The 17,876-nt window shown below is 43.9% G+C and overlaps 1 protein-coding gene across 12 annotated transcripts in view; it reads left to right on the top strand.

Moving 5' to 3' along the window:
• prdm10 (PR domain containing 10) overlaps nt 1–17,876 on the top strand; it is a 241,471-nt gene that overhangs the window by 32,500 nt on the left and 191,095 nt on the right. For 2 of the 12 annotated variants that reach the window (XM_087976530.1, XM_087976531.1), the window contains one exon: nt 12,467–12,622. The exons of 8 other annotated variants lie outside the window; for them this stretch is intronic. The gene's annotated coding sequence lies outside the window, so the exon portion shown is untranslated. Of the gene's footprint in view, nt 1–12,466; nt 12,623–14,117; nt 14,134–17,217; nt 17,308–17,876 lie in introns of those variants that run through there. 2 more of the 12 variants (XM_087976532.1, XM_087976535.1) reach the window with 2 other exon arrangements.

The following is a 17,876-nucleotide window of genomic DNA, read 5'->3' as shown; positions in this document are numbered from 1 at the left end:
GAAAGCAGAGTCAACTTTCTGGGTTCAAAATATTGACTTTCCTTTCTCCCCACAGAAACTGCCAGACCTGCTGAGCTTCTCCAGCAATTTCTGTTTTTCTTCCAAAAAAAAAGTGCTGGATGATGGACCACCGGAATCATTCTCTGTTTTGGTTGATTTCAATTAATCTCATCTAGCCTTACAATAAGATATAGGAGCAGTCCAAACTGTTCTTCCTACAAAATCTTAATTTTTCTCAATTTGAAATTCCTGGGGATATTAATACTGTGTCACTTGTCTGATTATTTCTGAATATAAAATCTATTCCTTCAAAAGACAATCTGGAATAACTCCTTCAAGAGCAGCTTCATGTATCAATTCAGATTCATATCTTAATTTTATGTAAGGGAAGAAGTTTTGCCTCACATGACTTCCCCATCACTGCTTTTTCCTTTACCAGAATAATTGGAAGACATTGTATCATGAGCTACCATCAATATCTGAACTAATCTTCTTCAATATTTAAATTCTTTACTGAGAGCGATAGAAATGTACAGCATGGAAATAGTCCAACTCGTCCATGCTGACCAGATATCCTAAATTAATCTAGTCCCATTTCCCAGCATTTTGCTTGTATCCATCTAAATCCTTCCTATTCATGTAGCCATCCAAATATCTTTTAAATGTTGTAATTGTACCAGTCTGCACCACTTCCTCTGGCAGATCATTCCATACACACATCACCAAATGTGTGTCTTCCTCTGCTTGAAAGAATTGTCTCTTAGGTCCCTTTTATATCTTTTCTCCCTAGTTTTTGACTCCCCTACCCTGGGGAAAATACCTTGGCTATTCACCCTATCCAACCCCCTCGTGATTTTATAGCTCACCCTCTGACACTCCAGGGAAAACAGCTCCAGCCTATTCAGCCGCTCGCTATAGCTCAAACCCTCCAGCCCTGGCAACATCCTTGTAAGTCTTTTCTGAACCCTTTCAAGTTTTCCCACAACTTTTCCTATAGCAGGGAGAATTGACGTTTTGGGCATAAGCCCTTCTTCAGGAATGAGGAAGGTGTGCCTAGCAGGTTAAGATAAAAGATAGGGAGGAGGGACTTGGGGAAGGGGCGTTGGGAGTGTGATAGGTGGAAGGAGGTTAAGGTGAGGGTGATAGGCCAGAGAGGGGGTGGGGGCGGAGAGGTCGGGAAGAAGATTGCAGGTCAAGAAGGCGGTGCTGAGTCTGAGGGTTGGGGCTGAGATAAGGTGGGGGGAGGGGAAATGAGGAAGCTAGAGAAATCTGCATTCATCCGTTGTGGTTGGAGGGTTCCTAGGCGGAAGATGAGGCGCTCTTCCTCCAGGCGGAGTGGGAGGGGGAGTTAAAGTGTTCAGCCACGGGGCAGTTGGGTTGGTTGGTGCGGGTGTCCCAGAGGTGTTCTCTGAAATGTTCCGCATGTAGAGGAGGCCACATCGGGTGCAGCAGATGCAGTAAATGATGTGTGTGGAGGTGCAGGTGAATTTGTGATGGATATGGAAGGATCCCTTAGGGCCTTGTAGGGAAGTGAGGGGGAGGTGTGGGTGAAGTTTTCCACTTCCCTCCAAGGATGCAAAACTTGCACCCACACCTCCCCCTGCACAAAATGCAGCACCTCACATTAATCTAAATTAAGCTCCATCTGCCAGTCCTCAGCCCAGCAGCCCATCTGATGAAGGTCCTGTTGTACTCCGAGATAACCTTCTTCACTGTCCACAGCACCACCAATTTTGATGTCATATGCAAACCTACTAACCATTGCTCCAATGTTCACATTCAAATCATTTATATAAATGATAAAATCAGAAGTCACACAGAGTCATGGAAACATACAACACTGAGACAGGCCCTTTGGCACAAACTGTTCTGTGCTGACCAAAATATGCATCCACGCTAACCCATTTCCCTGCACTTGGCATATCATAGAGCGTCATAGAGTCACATGACACTAGGTTATTGTCCAACAGGTTTATTTGAAATCATAAGCTTTCGGAGCGGTGCTTCTTCATCAGGTGAAGTGGAGGGAAGCGCTTTCAGGATACACCCGATCATGTCCTGGGGAATTTATCTACCTTTCTGCATTTTGAGATGTTCAGCACCTTCTCTGTTAAATGAACGCTTTTCAAAATATTGCTGTTTATTTTTCCAAGTTGTTTAGCTTCCATTTCCTGCTCCACAGTATATTTTGATGCAAATTATTCATTTAGTATCTCACCCCTCTCCTACGGTTCCACACATAGGTGGCCTTGTTGATCTTTTGAGGCTCTATTCACTGCCTAGTTATTCTTGCCCTTGATCTATTTGTAGAATCCCTTTGGATTCTCCTTAACCTTATTTGCCCAAGTTATCTCACGTTCCCTCTTTACTCTTCTGATTTCCCCCTTGAGTATACTCCTACTGCCCCTATCTCCTCAAGGGATTTACTTGATCCCAGCTGTCTCTGTCTGTCATATGCCTCCTTTTCTTTCTTGACCAGAGCCTCAATTTCTCTAGTTATCTGGCATTCCCCACAACTACCAGCCTTATCCTTCACACTAATAGGAACATACTGCCTCTGGACTCTCGTTATCTAATTTTTGAAGAATTTATTTTGTCAGAGGTGTATAGCAATATTTTTCCCTAGAAAGCAAAACTTTGATAGGCTTTAGTAATTTGATTCACTTCTTCAGTACATAAAGAATATCCGTGATTAGCTCAAGCATTTATATTTACCAAAGTTGGAGGTACTAAGGAAAAACTTGCCAATATCCTATTGTTGTGGTTTTATTACCTGATTATTTTAGTGTCTTTTGCAGATTCCACAGGCATTCCTGCTTGTGCAACTGGTTTTTCTTTAAGTTCCAATTTATTTTTTACACTGAAATTATATTAACTTCTGTACATCACTTTTAACTTTGATATTATTCCGAACAGCCTTGGTCTTCCTTTAAAGTTTGTGTGTATTTTCAGTTCCTCCAGTTTCCTTGTGGGATCTAAAATGGAGATTTGTACATTTCTCTGTGAGATATATTATTTGGCTAAAACTGGAGCTGTTCTTATTTTGGAAACTTTTCAGTTCTCCACCTGAGACTTAATAGCTTATAGAATGCAGGACTACTGGTAATCCACATTATAGCCAATTAGTTTGAAGAAATTCTAAATATTTGATGGATAGTGACTTTAGTCCCATCTCCCCACAGGAGTTGAATTATACTCGTGTCATATTCCAGACACTGAAACTTGATGGCATCAAATCTGACAAATCCTTATTAACCATGTAAATCTAGGCAAGTGTGCGTAGAGTTCGTTTAAAGATGTAAGTCATTGAAGTAACCCTGCTTCCCCAGTGTTAGCAGATTCCTATTTATGTGTATATTGCGGCAAATGTCACTGAAGTGATCAGCAAAAAGAAAGATTGAATTTTTCTTTCCCCAGTCCGACACATTAAATGGTACCATAATCAGCTGCTCTGTTACCTGAAGTAAATACAACAAAACTACCAGAAATAAGCAGAATTATAGAATCATATAGCACGGAAACAGAGCCTTCGGTCCAACCAGTCCATGCCAAATGTAATCCCAAACGAAATTAGTCCCACCTTTCCGCTTCTGGCCCATATCCCTCCAAACCTTTCCTATTCATGTCTCTACAATTTAGTAGAACATTGGACCAAGCCATTGAACATTAACCATATTTCTGTTCTGTAAATCTTCACGGTTTAACAACATGACTGGAAAGTATCAATTGCATCCAATATTACACGGAGGTGCTGTTGATACCAGTTTCCTCACTCCCCCTCCCCCCACCTTGTCTCAGTCAAATCCATCGAACTCAGCACCGCCTTCCTAACCTGCAATCTTCTTCCTGACCTCTCCGCCCCTACCCCAGTCTGACCTATCACCCTCACCTTGACCTCTTTCCACCTATCACATTTCCAACGCCCCTCCTCCTAGTCCCTCCTCCCTACCTTTTATCTTAGCCTGCTGGACAAACTTTCCTCATTCCCGAAGAAGGGCTTATGCCCGAAACGTCGATTCTCTTGTTCCCTGGATGCTGCCTGACCTGCTACGCTTTTCCAGCAACACATTTTCAGCTCTGATCTCCAGCATCTGCAGACCTCACTTTCTCCTGTTGATACCTTGTCAAGCCTTGTTCCACAGATACATCTGCTGCCACAGCCAAAGTGACCCAAATCACCAAAATTGATTTTCATTTGTGAGGTTATATCATTTGCTGGTTTGCAGAAGTGATGTTCCAAAACAAGTTCATCAGCAGAGACCATACATTCCAAGTGATGGACATCTGCCGTGCTTTCAAAATGTTTCTCTTAAGTTTTAGGGTATGTTAGGTATGATGCATCTTCAGTATTCTTGAAAAAAACAAGCCAAATATAAATGTCTTTTTTGATCAATAACAATTTTAAAAATATTCTGCATGCATTTGTGTGGAGCCGCAGAAAATGGGGGAGATACTAAATGAGCATTTTGCATCAGTATTTACTATGGAAAAGGATATGGAAGATATAGACTGTAGGGAAATAGATGGTAACTTCTTGCAAAATGTCCATATTACAGAGGAGGAAGTGCTGGATGGCTTGAAATGGGTAAAGGTGGATAAATCCCCAGAATCTGATCAGATGTACCCTAGAACTCTGTGGGAAGCTAGAGAAGTGATTGCTGGGCCTCTTGCTGAGATATTTGTATCATCGATAGTCACAGGTGAGGTGTCGGAAGACTGGAGGTTGGCTAAAGGGGTGCTACTATTTAAGAAGGGTGGTAAGGACAAGCCAGGGAACTGTAGACAATGAGCCTGACATTGGTAGTGGGCAAGTTTTTGGAGGGAATCCTGAGGGATGGGATGTTCATGTATTTGGAAAGGCACCGATTAGGGATAGTCAACATGGCTTTGTGTGTGGGAAATCATGTCTCACAAACTTGGTTGAGTTTTTGAGGAAGTAACAAAGAGGATTGATGAGGGCAGAGCGGTAGATGTGGTTTATATGGACTTCAGTAAGGCGTTCGACTGGGACTGGTTAGCAAGATTAGATCTCGCGGAATGGAGGGAGAACTAGCCATTTGGATACAGAACTGGCTTAAAGATAGAAGAGAGAGGGTGATGGTGCAGGGTTGTTTTTCAGACTGGAGGCCTGTGACCAGTGGAGTGCCACGAGGATTGGTGCTGGGTCCTGTACTTTTTGTCATTTACATAAATGATTTGGATGCGAGCGTAAGACGTACAGTTAGTAAATTTGCAGATGACACCAAAATTGAAGGTGTAGCCCGAAGTCGTGGTCCATATTGGCACCAACGACATAGGTAGGAGGAGTGCTGAGGATGTTAGACAGGCTTTCAGGGAGCTAGGTTGGAAGCTCAGAGTTAGAACGAACAGAGTTGTTGTCTCTGGTTTGTTACCCGTGCCACGTGATAGAGATTCGAGGAATAGGGAAAGAGAACACTTAAATGCGTGGCTACAGGGATGGTGCAGGAGGGAGGGATTCCGGTTTTTGGATAACTGGGGTTCTTTCTGGGGACGGTGGGACCTCTATAAACAGGATGGTCTACACCTGAACCTGAGGGGCACCAGTATTCTTGGGGGGAGGTTTGCTAGTGCTCTTGGGGGGGGTTTAAACTAACTCTGCAGGGGCATGGGAACCCAGATTGTAGCTTCAGGGTGCAGGGCCTGGAGTGTAGGGAGGTTAGGAACATGGCATCAATTTCCAAGGAGGGTGTCTGTAAACAGGAAAGTGGCTTGAAGAGTGTATACTTCAATGCAAGAAGTATACGAAATAAGGTAGGTGAACTTGCAGCGTGGGTTGGTACCTGGGACTTCGATGTTGTGGCTATTACGGAGACATGGCTAGAACAGGGACAGGATTGGCTGTTGCAGGTTCCAGGATTTAAATGTTTTAGTAGGGTCAGAGGTGGGGGTAAAAGAGGGGGAGGTGTGGCATTGCTTGTCAAAGATAGTATTACAGTGGTGGAAAGGACGATGGATGAGGACTTGCCATCTGAGGTAGTTTGGGCTGAGGTTAGGAATAGGAAAGGTGAGGTCACCCTGTTAGGAGTCTTTTACAGGCCTCCTAATAGTCCTAGAATCATTGAAGAAAGGATAGGGAAGGTGATTCAGGAGATGAGTGACAGTAATAGGGTGGTTGTTATGGGGGACTTTAACTTTCCTGATATTGATTGGGAAAGCTATAGCTCAAGTTCGTTAGATGGGTCAGTGTTTGTTCAATGTGTGCAGGAGAGTTTCCTGACACAATATGTAGACAGGCCAACAAGAGGTGAGGCCATACTGGATTTGGTTCTGGGTAACGAACCAGGCCAGGTGTTAGAATTAGAGGTAGGTGAGCACTTTGGGGATAGTGACCATAATTCGGTGATTTTTACTCTCGTGATGGAGAGGGATAAGTGTGTACTACATGGCAAGAGTTATAGCTGGGGTCAGGGAAATTATGATGCGGTGAGGCATGACTTAGGATGTGTGGCTTGGAAAAGTAGACTCCAAGGCAAGAGTGTAAATGATATGTGGAGCTTGTTCAAGGAGCAACTATTGAGTGTCCTTGATAATTATGTACCTGTCAGGCAGGGAGGAAAGGGTCGTGCGAGGGAGCCGTGGTTTAATAAGGAATTGGAATCCCTTGTTAAATGGAAGAGGGCGGCCTATCTCAAGATGAGATGTGAAGGTTCAATTGGGGCGATTGAGAGTTATAGGGTAGCTAGGAAGGACCTGAAGAGAGAGCTAAGAGCAGCAAGGAGGGGACATGAAAGGTCCTTAGTCGGTAGGATTAGGGAAAACCCTAAGGCTTTCTATAGGTATGTTAGGAATAAAAGAATGACTAGGGTAGGAATAGGTCCAGTCAAGGATAGTAGTGGGAAGTTGCGTGTGGAGGCGGAAGAGATTGGGGAGACACTGAATGAATACTTTTCTTCAGTATTTACTCAGGAACAGGGCATTGTCGTCGATGTGAATACTGAGTCACAAATAAGTAGAATGGATGGCTTTGAGGTATGTAGAGAAGAGGTGTTGGAAATCCTGGAAAAGGTGAAAATAGATAAGTCCCCTGGGCCTGATGGCATTTATCCTAGGATTCTCTGGGAAGCAAGGGAGGAGATTGCAGAGCCATTGGCCTTGATTTTTATGTCCTCTTTGTCTACAGGAGAAGACTGGAGGATAGCAAATGTGGTTCCCTTGTTCAAAAAGGGGAGTAGGGATAACCCTAGTAACTATAGGCCGGTGAGTCTCACTTCTGTTGTGGGCAAAGTCTTAGAGAGAATTGTAAGGGATAGGATTTATGCACATCTGGATAGGAATAATGTGATCAAGGATAGTCAGCATGGTTTTGTGAAGGGCAGGTCGTGCCTCACAAACCTTATTGAATTCTTTGAAAAGGTGACGAAGGAGGTTGATGAGGGGAAAGCGGTAGATGTGGTATGTATGGATTTTAGTAAGGCGTTTGATAAGGTTCCCCATGGTAGGCTACTGCAGAAAATACGGAGATATGGCATTGAGGGTGAGTTGGAGGTTTGGATTAGGAATTGGCTGGATGGAAGAAGACAGAGGGTAGTAGTTGATGGCAAAGTTTCTTCATGGAGTGCCGTCACTAGCGGTGTTCCGCAAGGATCTGTTTTGGGACCATTGCTGTTTGTCATTTTTATAAATGACCTGGAAGAGGGGTTAGAAGGTTGGGTGAGCAAGTTTGCGGATGATACGAAAGTCGGAGGAGTTGTTGACAGTGAGGAAGGATGTGGCAGGTTACAGCAGGATATAGAGAAGCTGCAGAGCTAGGCAGAAAGGTGGCAAATGGAATTCAATGTAGCTAAGTGTGAGGTGATTCACTTTGGGAAGAATAACAAAAAGATGGGGTACTGGGCTAATGGTCGGATACTTGGTAGTGTGGATGAGCAGAGGGATCTTGGTGTCCATGTACACAGATCTCTGAAAGTTGCCACCCAGGTAAATAGTGCGGTGAGGAAGGCATATGGCGTACTGGCTTTTATTGGTAGAGGAATTGAGTTCCGGAGTCCTGAGGTCATGATGCAGTTGTATAAGACTCTGGTGCGGCCGCATCTGGAATATTGTGTGCAGTTTTGGTCGCCATACTATAGGAAGGATGTGGAGGCACTGGAACGGGTGCAGAGGTTTACCAGGATGTTGCCTGGTATGGAAGGAAGATCGTATGAGGAAAGACTGAGACACTTGGGGCTGTTTTCATTAGAGAAAAGAAGGTTTAGGGGTGACTTGATTGAAGTGTACAAGATGATTAGGGGGTTAGATCGGGTTGACAGTGTGAACCTTTTTCCGCGTATGGAGTCGGGTATTACAAGGGGACATAGCTTTAAATTAAGGGGGGGTAGATATAGGGCTGAAGTTAGGGGTAGGTTCTTCACTCAGCGAGTCGTAAGTTCATGGAATGCCCTGCCAGTAGCAGTGGTGGACTCTCCCTCTTTATGGGCATTTAAGCGGGCATTGGATAGGTATATGGAGGATAGTGGGTTAGTATAGGTTAGGTGGGCTTGGATCGGCGCAACATCGAGGGCCAAAGGGCCTGTACTGCGCTGTATTCTTCTATGTTCTATGTTCTTCTATGTTCTAGTGGACAGCAAAGAGCGTTACTTCAGATTACAACAGGATGTAGATCAGATGGGCCAATGAGCTGAGAAGTGGCAGATGAAGTTTACAAGATGATTAGGGGTTTAGATAGGGTCGACAGTGGGAATCTTTTTCCACATATGGAGTCAGCTATTACAAGGGGGCATAGCTTTAAATTAAGGGGGGGTAGGTATAGGACAGATGTTAGGGATAGGTTCTTTACTCAGCGAGTTGTGAGTTCATGGAATGCCCTGCCAGTAGCAGTGGTGGACTCTCCCTCATTATGGGCATTTAAGCGGGCATTGGATAGGCATATGGAGGACAGTGGGCTAGTGTAGGTTAGGTGGGCTTGGATCGGTGCAACATCGAGGGCCGAAGGGCCTGTACTGTGCTGTATTCTTCTATGTTTAGATTAGATTAGATTACTTTACAGTGTGGAAACAGGCCCTTCGGCCCAACAAGTCCACACCGACCCGCCGAAGCGTAACCCCCCATACCCCACATTTTACCCCTTACCTAACACTATGGGCAATTTAGCATAGCCAATTCACCTGACCTGCACATCTTTGGACTGTGGGAGGAAACCGCAGCACCCGGAGGAAACCCACGCAGACACGGGGAGAATGTGCAAACTCCACACAGTCAGTCGCCTGAGTCGGGAAATGAACCCGGGTCTCTGGCGCTGTGAGGCAGCAGTGCTAACCACTGTGCCACCGTGCCGCCCACTGTGCCACCGTGCCGCCCACATGTTCTATGTTCTATAAGTGTAATTCAGATAAATGTGAGGTACTGCATTTTGGGAAAGCAAATCTTAGCAGGACATATACACTTAATAGTAAGGTCCTAGGGAGTGTTGCTGAACAAAGAGACCTTGGAGTGCAGGTTCATAGCTCCTTGAAAGTGGAGTCGCAGGTAGATAAGATAGTGAAGAAGGCGTTTGGTATGCTTTCCTTTATTGGTCAGAGTATTGAGTACAGGAGTTGGGAGGTCATGTTGCGGCTGTACAGGACATTGGTTAGGCCACTGTTGGAATATTGCGTACAATTCTGGTCTCCTTCCTGTCGGGAAAGATGTTGTGAAACTTGAAAGGATTCAGAAAAGATTTGCAAGGATGTTGCTAGGGTTGAAGGATTTGAGCTATTGGGAGAGGCTAAACAGGCTAGGGCTGTTTTCCCTGGAGCATCGGAGGCTGAGGGCTGACCTTATAGAGGTTTACAAAATTATGAGGGGCATGGATAGGGTAAATAGGCAAAGTCTTTTCCCTGGGGTCGGGGAGTCCAGAAATAGAGGAAAGATATAAAAGAGACCTACGGGGCAAGTGTTTCACACAGAGGGTGGTACGTGCATGGAATGAGCTGCCAGAGGAAGTTGTGGAGGCTGGTACAATTGCAATATTTAAGAGGCATTGGATGGGTATGTGAATAGGAAGGGTTTGGAGGGATATAGGCCGGTTGCTGGCAGGTGGGACTAGATTGGGATGGGATATCTGGTCGGCATGGACGTGTTGGACCGAAGGGTCTGTTTCTATGCTGTACATCTCTATGACTGTATAATTGTATTAACCAGGCACATGCTCATTAAAACCTCATATTGCTATTGTTTCTGGGAAAGTTAAAGTGTATAAAATAATGAGGGTTAGAGGTAGAGTTAATGGTAGTTGTCTTTTCCCGAGGACGGGGGATTTCAAGACTAGGGGACATGTTTTTAAGGTGAGGGGGGAGAGATTTAAAAAAGCCATTAGAGTCAGAACCTTTACATAGAAGGTGGTTTGCATGTGGAATAAGCTTCCTGAGGATGTGGATACAATTATAAATGTTTAAAAGACCTATAGATAAGGACAAAAATAGGAAAGGTTTGTAGAGATATAGGCCAGGAGAAGGTAGGTGGGACAAGTTTAACTTGGGACTATGTTTGGCATGGACTAATTGGACTGAAGGGTCTGTTTCCATGCTGTATGAGTCTGACTCTGACTCATTTGGGTTAAGAATTGCATTTTAACTGAAAGTTGCTCTTTCACAGAACTCAAACAGCCATCCATTGCTTTTCCTTCCAAATCACTTTGCAAAATCGAAGTCCATATGTCTTTGTGTCACTGTAATTATACTGCAACTTTGTCAAATGAACTAAATATCCTTCCTGGACCTCTCCATCTCCATTAGTGACGACCGACTTGACACTGACATTTTTTACAAACCCACCGACTCCCACAGCTACCTGGATTACACCTCTTCCCACCCTACCTCTTGCAAAAATGCCACCCCGTATTCCCAATTCCTCCGCCTCCGCCGTATCTGCTCCCAGGAGGACCAGTTCCACCACAGAACACACCAGATGGCCTCCTTCTTTAGAGACCGCAATTTCCCTTCCCACGTGGTTAAAGATGTCCTCCAACGCATCTCATCCACATCTCGCACCTCCGCCCTCAGACCCCACCCCTCCAACCGTAACAAGGACAGAACGCCCCTGCTGCTCACCCTCCACCCTACCAACCTTCGCATAAACCAAATCATCCGCCGACATTTCCGCCACCTCCAAAAAGACCCCACCACCAGGGATATATTTCCCTCCCCATCCCTTTCCGCCTTCCGCAAAGACCGTCCCCTCCGTGACTACCTGGTCAGGTCCAAGCCCCCCTACGACCCACCCTCCCATCCTGGCACTTTCCCCTGCCACCGCAGGAATTGTAAAACCTGTGCCCACACCTCCTCCCTCACCTCTATCCAAGGCCCTAAAGGAGCCTTCCATATCCATCAAAATTTTACCTGCACATCCACTAATATCATGTATTGTATCCGTTGCTCCCGATGCGGTCTCCTCTACATTGGGGAGACTGGGCGCCTCCTAGCAGAGCGCTTTAGGGAACATCTCCGAGACACCCGCACCAATCAACCAAACTGCCCCGTGGCCCAACATTTCAACTCCCCCTCCCACTCTGCCGAGGACATGGAGGTCCTGGGCCTCCTTCACCACCGCTCCCTCACCGCCAGACGCCTGGAGGAAGAACGCCTCATCTTCCCCCTCGGAACACTTCAACCCCAGGGCATCAATGTGGACTTCAACAGCTTCCTCATTTCCCCTTCCCCCACCTCATCCTAGTTTCAAACTTCCAGTCCCCTTGACTTGTCCGGACTTGTCCGACCTGACTAGCTCCTTTTCCACCTATCCATTCCACCCTCTCCTCCCTGACCTATCACCTTCATCTCCTCCCCCACTCACCCATTGTACTCTATGCTACTCTCTCCCCACCCTCACCCTCCCCTAGCTTATCTCTCCACGCTTCAGGCTCTCTGCCTTTATTCCTGATGAAGGGCTTTTGCCCAAAACATCGATTTTGCTGAGCTCCTCGGATTCTGCCTGAACTGCTGTGCTCTTCCAGCACCATTGATCCCGAATCTGGTTTCCAGCATCTGCAGTCATTGTTTTTACCTAAAATATCTTTCAGCCCTGTCTTCACCAAATGAAGCTGCATCAAGATCCTGATTATTCCCCTGCCTGAATGAAATTTCAATTTTTCCATGCATAATGTCCAACTTCTTTCTTTCTCTGTGAAACCCAATGAATCAAATTTACTCCTATCCTGGATTTTTGTCTGGAGTTCAGTTACAAATTTTTAAAAGTTTCATTTGTTGCACTGTTTTTCTTTCTCCCTTTCGAGTCAAGCCTATTTTAGTCTCTTTTGTCTCTTTGGTGTTCTTGTTTTTACTTTTCTCTATCTCTTTCCAGTTCAAGTTGGTTCATCAGCAATTGAATTCTACATAACTCAAGGCAAGATTTCTTTAAATTCCAAAAGTTGTGCTGCTGCCTCAACACTTTGTAGCTCCTGTTCTTATCTTTACATGAAATTCTGCTAATTCCATGAAATAAACCTTTCTTATTGTTGCGCCCCACTTAGGATACATTTTCTGGCTCCAGCAAAGTCTTAGCAAATGACAAATCCATCGTGCTGTTCACTCAACATGGAAAACTGATAGCAAAGATGAAAGCTCATAGAATGCAAGGAAATTTGGCAAATTGGATCCACAGTTTGCTGAATAGCAGGAAGCAGAAGGTGATTGTTATGGGTGTTTTTTTTCAACTGTAAGTCTGTGTCCAGTGGGGCCCCACAATTTTGGGGCCCTTGCTGTTGGGTTTTACATAAATGATTTAGACTCGAATGCAGAAAGGCTGATCAATAAGTTTGCAGATGATACAAAAATGATCTGGTGGTAAATAACGAGGAGCATAGCCTTAGGCTACAAGAGGATATAGACAGGCTGGTCAGATGGAATTCCATCTAGATAAGCGTGAGCTGCTTCACTTGAGAATGACATGATGTGGAGATGCAGGTGTTGGACTGGGGTGAATGAGGTCAGATGTCACATGACACCAGATTATCGTCCAACAGGAGGATCAGAGGGACCTTGGTGTGCAAGTACATGGATCATTTAAGGTATCAGGAAAGGTGGATAAAGTGGTTATGAAGGCAAGATTTATTAGCCAAGGCATAAATCTAATAACAGTGGGGAAGAAGCTGTTCTTGACTCGATGGTATATGATTTTAAACTTTTGTATCTTTTGTCCAATGGAAGAGGGTGGAAGAGAATGTAACCAGGGTGTGTGGGTGGGAGGGGTCTTTGATCAAGTCTGCTTCCCAAAGGCAGCAGGAAGGATAGACTGAGTCAGTGGTTGGAAGGCTGGTTTCCATGATGATCTGGGCTGTGTTCACAACTCTCTACTTGCAGTCTTGGGCAGAGCAGTTGCCATACCAAGTTGTGATGCATCCAAACAGGACACTTTATATGGCACATCTATAAAAATTGGTCAGAGTGATTGTGGACATGCTGAATTTCCTTAGGCTTCTGAGAAATAGAGATATTGGTGTGCTTTTCTGACATGGATGGATCAGGACAGATTGTTGCTGATATTTATTCCCAAGAATTTGAAGCTCTGAACCATCGCCACCTCATTGATACAGACAGGTACATGTCCTTTACTCTGCTTTCTGAAGTCCTTTGTTTTGCTGACATTGAGAGAGATTGCTATCTTTACATCATGCCACTAAGCTGTCTATCTCCTTCCTGTATTCTGTCTCGTCATTGTTTGAGATCTGACCCACTACAGTGGGGTCATCAGAAAACTTGTAAATGGAGTTAGTGCTGAATTTGGCCACACATTCATGAGTATATAAGGGGCTGAGTATGGAACTTTGCAGGACACAGGTGTTAAGGATTATCTGGGAGGAGGTGCTTTTGCCTATCCTTACTGCTTGTGGTATGCGGGTCAGGGAGTCAAGGATCCAGTTCCAAAGTGGGGAGCCAAGACCTAGATCTCTGAGTTTGGAGATGAGTTTGGTTAGAATTATAATGTTGAAGGAAGACCTAAAGTCAATACATAGCAGTCTGATGTAGGTGTCCTTGTTATCCAGATGTTCCAGGGATGAGTATAAAGCCAGGGAATGGATCTATTGTGACGGCAGGCGAATTGTCGTGAATCAAGGCAGTTTGGGAGGCTGGAATTGATGTGTGCCATTACTACTCTCTTCAAACACTTCGTTATGATGGATGTCAGAGCCACAGAATGGTAGTTTGATTTTTCTTTGGCTTTGGGATGATAATGGTCTTCTTGAAGTAGGTGGAAACCTCACGTTGGAGTTAGGATGAGATTAAAAATGTCTGCATGTACTCCCACCAGTTGGTCTGTGCAGGATATGTCCGTGACTCCATCTAGGCCAGTCACCTTTCGTGGGTTCTATATTTGCAATATCGTAAAATTAAACATTTAAGATCCTCAAAGTTAACACCAGTGATTTCTAACCAGACTTTTTAAAATAATCAATCCCGGACTTTGAGAATTATCAATTTTCGACATTGGTTTGTTGCTAAATCAAAAGACTAAGCAGTTTATTGATAATACAGTAACTTTAGCAGAGCAGAAAATTAAATAACAAAGGAATTTAATTGGTCTATGTTTTCAATCCTACTTGCGGAACGATTCAGAGAACACCTCTGGGACACCCGGACCAACCAACCCAACCACCCCGTGGCTCAACACTTCAACTCCCCCTCCCACTCCACCAAGGACATGCAAGTCCTTGGACTCCTCCATCGCCAGACCATAGCAACACGACGGTTGGAGGAAGAGCGCCTCATCTTCTGCCTGGGAACCCTCCAACCACAAGGGATGAACTCAGATTTCTCCAGTTTCCTCATTTCCCCTCCCCCCAGCCTGTCTCAGTCAAATCCCTCAAACTCAGCACCGCCTTCCTAACCTGCAATCTTCTTCCTGACCTCTCCGCCCCCACCCCACTCCGGCCTATCACCCTCACCTTGACCTCCTTCCACCTATCGCATTTCCAACGCCCCTCCCCCAAGTCCCTCCTCCCTACCTTTTATCTTAGCCTGCTGGGCACACTTTCCTCATTCCTGAAGAAGGGCTTATGCCCGAAACGTCGATTCTCCTGTTCCTTGGATGCTGCCTGACCTGCTGCGCTTTTCCAGCAACACATTTTCAGCTATGTTTTCAATCCAACACCCTTTGTTTTCAGTTCCATTCACACACAAGACAGGCAAACAAACACAATTAAAGGATAAATAAAAGATAATAATTCAACCAGCGAAATTATCTAAATGGTTTTCAGAATGCATTGTTCCACAGATGTAGATAAGGCATAGATTTTCTGAGGATATTGATCAGGTTCACCATTACAGTTCACTCAAATAAAGGCAGTCAAACCATTAACCTTGTATCTTTTCTCTGAGCTTCCAGGAGCTGCTCATGGGAGGTTAGGCAGGGGCTTTCAAATATTCATACTGTAGTACAAACAACCAGGTGCCATTTATAACAGAAAACACAGTCCAAAGCCCAATTCCGACTCCTCTTCAAAGTCCCGGTTACTGTTCAACTGCTTGAGTATAAGATGTCTCCCAGACTTGCTGCAACCAATTCCCAGGTACTGACCTCATTAATAGCTAACTTTGGCTACCTATTCAAAATAATGCTCTTCCCCAGTGAAAATGCATCTGCAGACCCTTTTGGTCAGGAAACAACTTGCAACTAACTCCCAGGCCTGGCCTCATGAATAAACAATGGCTTGTTTGGCATTTTTCTTTTTAAAACAAGCTGTTACCCACAATCCAAAATCATCTTGCGCTCACCGGTCCAACTTCATAGTTCCAAACTAAAATTGATAAATAAGAAGAAGAAAAATAATGAAAGATTAGTGAGGGTTTGAATACTGTTATAAAGGGAGATTGGATAAGATTGGGGTTGTTTTCCTTAGACCAAAGGAAATTGAGATTGAGATGCAACATGATTGAGATGTATAAAATTGAGAGGCATAGATAGGTTAGACAGGCTGAAACCTCCTCCCTTAATGAAGGGAACAATGACCAGAGGACATAGATTTAAGGTAAGGGCACCAGGTTTATAGGAGATGTGAAGAAAAATGCTTTTAGCCAGAGTGTGGTGAGAATCTGGAACTCATTGTTAATATAGCTGGTATAATATTTAAGAAACATTGAGGTGTGCACTTGCAATGTGAAGGCACGCAAGGCAGTGTGGTCAAGTGCTGGAAAATGAGATTAGAATAGTTATGATTCTTATTAACAGGCTCAGACATCATATCATGTGTTGAAGGCCCTTTTTCTGTGCTGTTGATGTTTATGACTCTGTTGGACTTAAATTAATAAAATATACTGTACATGAACTGTTAGCTTAAACCTTAGCCAATATCACAGTGATCTGTCTTTGTTAGTCTGTGATCTCATGAGGGTACCAATTATTGTGATCTTGGTGCTGACTGATTTTCTTTTCTTTGTAGAAATTTAAAACCCTACATCTTTAACTAAAAGAATTAAACCATAATTATGGCTTAAACCAAAAGAAGTTTTCTTAACATAAGTGAAAGAAAACATGAACTACAATAACTCCAATAAAAGCTAGTTTATGGTAGATATTAAAAATACAATAAACTGTTACTTGCACTGTAAACCAAACTTTTTAACTCTGTTTCTGTCCTACATCCATTTGACTCAGATACAAGGCAATGCAGTGGGGATCTAAGAACTCCCACTCTCTATCGTTAGCTAAGCCATCCCAGAAATCCAATTTGCTTTTAGTAGAGACTTTCAGTTATAATGATCTTTAAAACCTTGAGCCAGCGCACAGAATTTCGACTAAACCTTTGTTGAAAGAGATGTCTTTTTTGCTCACTTATGGAATATGAGTGTTGCTGGCTGGGAAAGTATTTATTGCCTGTCCCTGTTTGGCTTTGAGAAAGTGGTAGTGAGCTGCCTTCATGAGCCCCATAAGTCCATGTGCTGTAGGTAACCCCAAAATGTCCTTAGGGAGGCAGTTCCAAGATTTTGACCCAGTAACCAGATTGTTTTAAACTTTCACAAGTACACCAGCATGTCCTCAGAATAGTACTTGAACTAACAAGTTTGTACAAGCCATTTGTGTCCATTTCCATGTTCAAGTGTTTAAACATAGAAAATAACCAGCAGCACAGCATGATGTTTCTTGCTGAAAGTTATTTGAGTAAGAAATGATTGTAAATACACTTTTAGCTAATATATAACCCTAAGGATAAAAGGTACATATGAAGTTGAAAATGAAATCAGTCTCTTCTATTGTTGAAAGGCTTGCATTGTTTGAAGATTCCCTTTCTGAAGTGAAGATGTTGAAACTTGAAATCAGAATTTAGCAGTTATGATGACTTTTGCTGTTGAATAGTAATAAGTTTCTCCAACACAGGTACTTAGCAGAACATGTCCTGTGAAAACTGGCTCACCTGTTTCACTTCTATGGCACTGCAATTCTTGATTCTTGATGGCCTGGTTTACTAGAGCAGTTCTGGACACCCTTCTCTGTCTCCTTTCTGTTGAGGAGCAGCATGTGTTTCAAGGTGTCTCTCATGGTCAATGCACAAAGTGGCTGCTCATGGCCAAACCTCTGTACAAGTCATGAATTAAAATTGCAGCTATCTGAAAACTGCTGAATTGTATTACCATATTAGGTATTAAGTTAGCCTAGGTCTGGATCACACATCCATCCATTGTCTTTTAATCAAGGTCATTAACTTTTTTACTGTTTTAACCATGCTCGAGGTTAACTCTTATTTATTGATTGCAGCGAGAGATTTCCCATGCGCAAAGCCATGTTGACTTTCCCTAACTAGTCCTTGCCTTTACAAATAAATGTAAATCCTGTCTCTCAGAATCAACCCCAACACATTGCCCACCACCGATGTCAGGCTTGCCGGTCTGTAGTTTCTTGGGTTTTCTTTACCACCTTTCTTAAATAATGGAACCACAATGACCTCC

Source organism: Chiloscyllium plagiosum, unplaced genomic scaffold, assembly GCF_037043375.1.
Source record: "Chiloscyllium plagiosum isolate Xiang-an unplaced genomic scaffold, Cpla_swu_hap1 HiC_scaffold_29, whole genome shotgun sequence".
Lineage (NCBI taxonomy): Eukaryota > Metazoa > Chordata > Chondrichthyes > Orectolobiformes > Hemiscylliidae > Chiloscyllium > Chiloscyllium plagiosum.
Note: the sequence above shows the minus strand (reverse complement) of the source record. Positions and strands in the feature narration are given on the sequence as shown.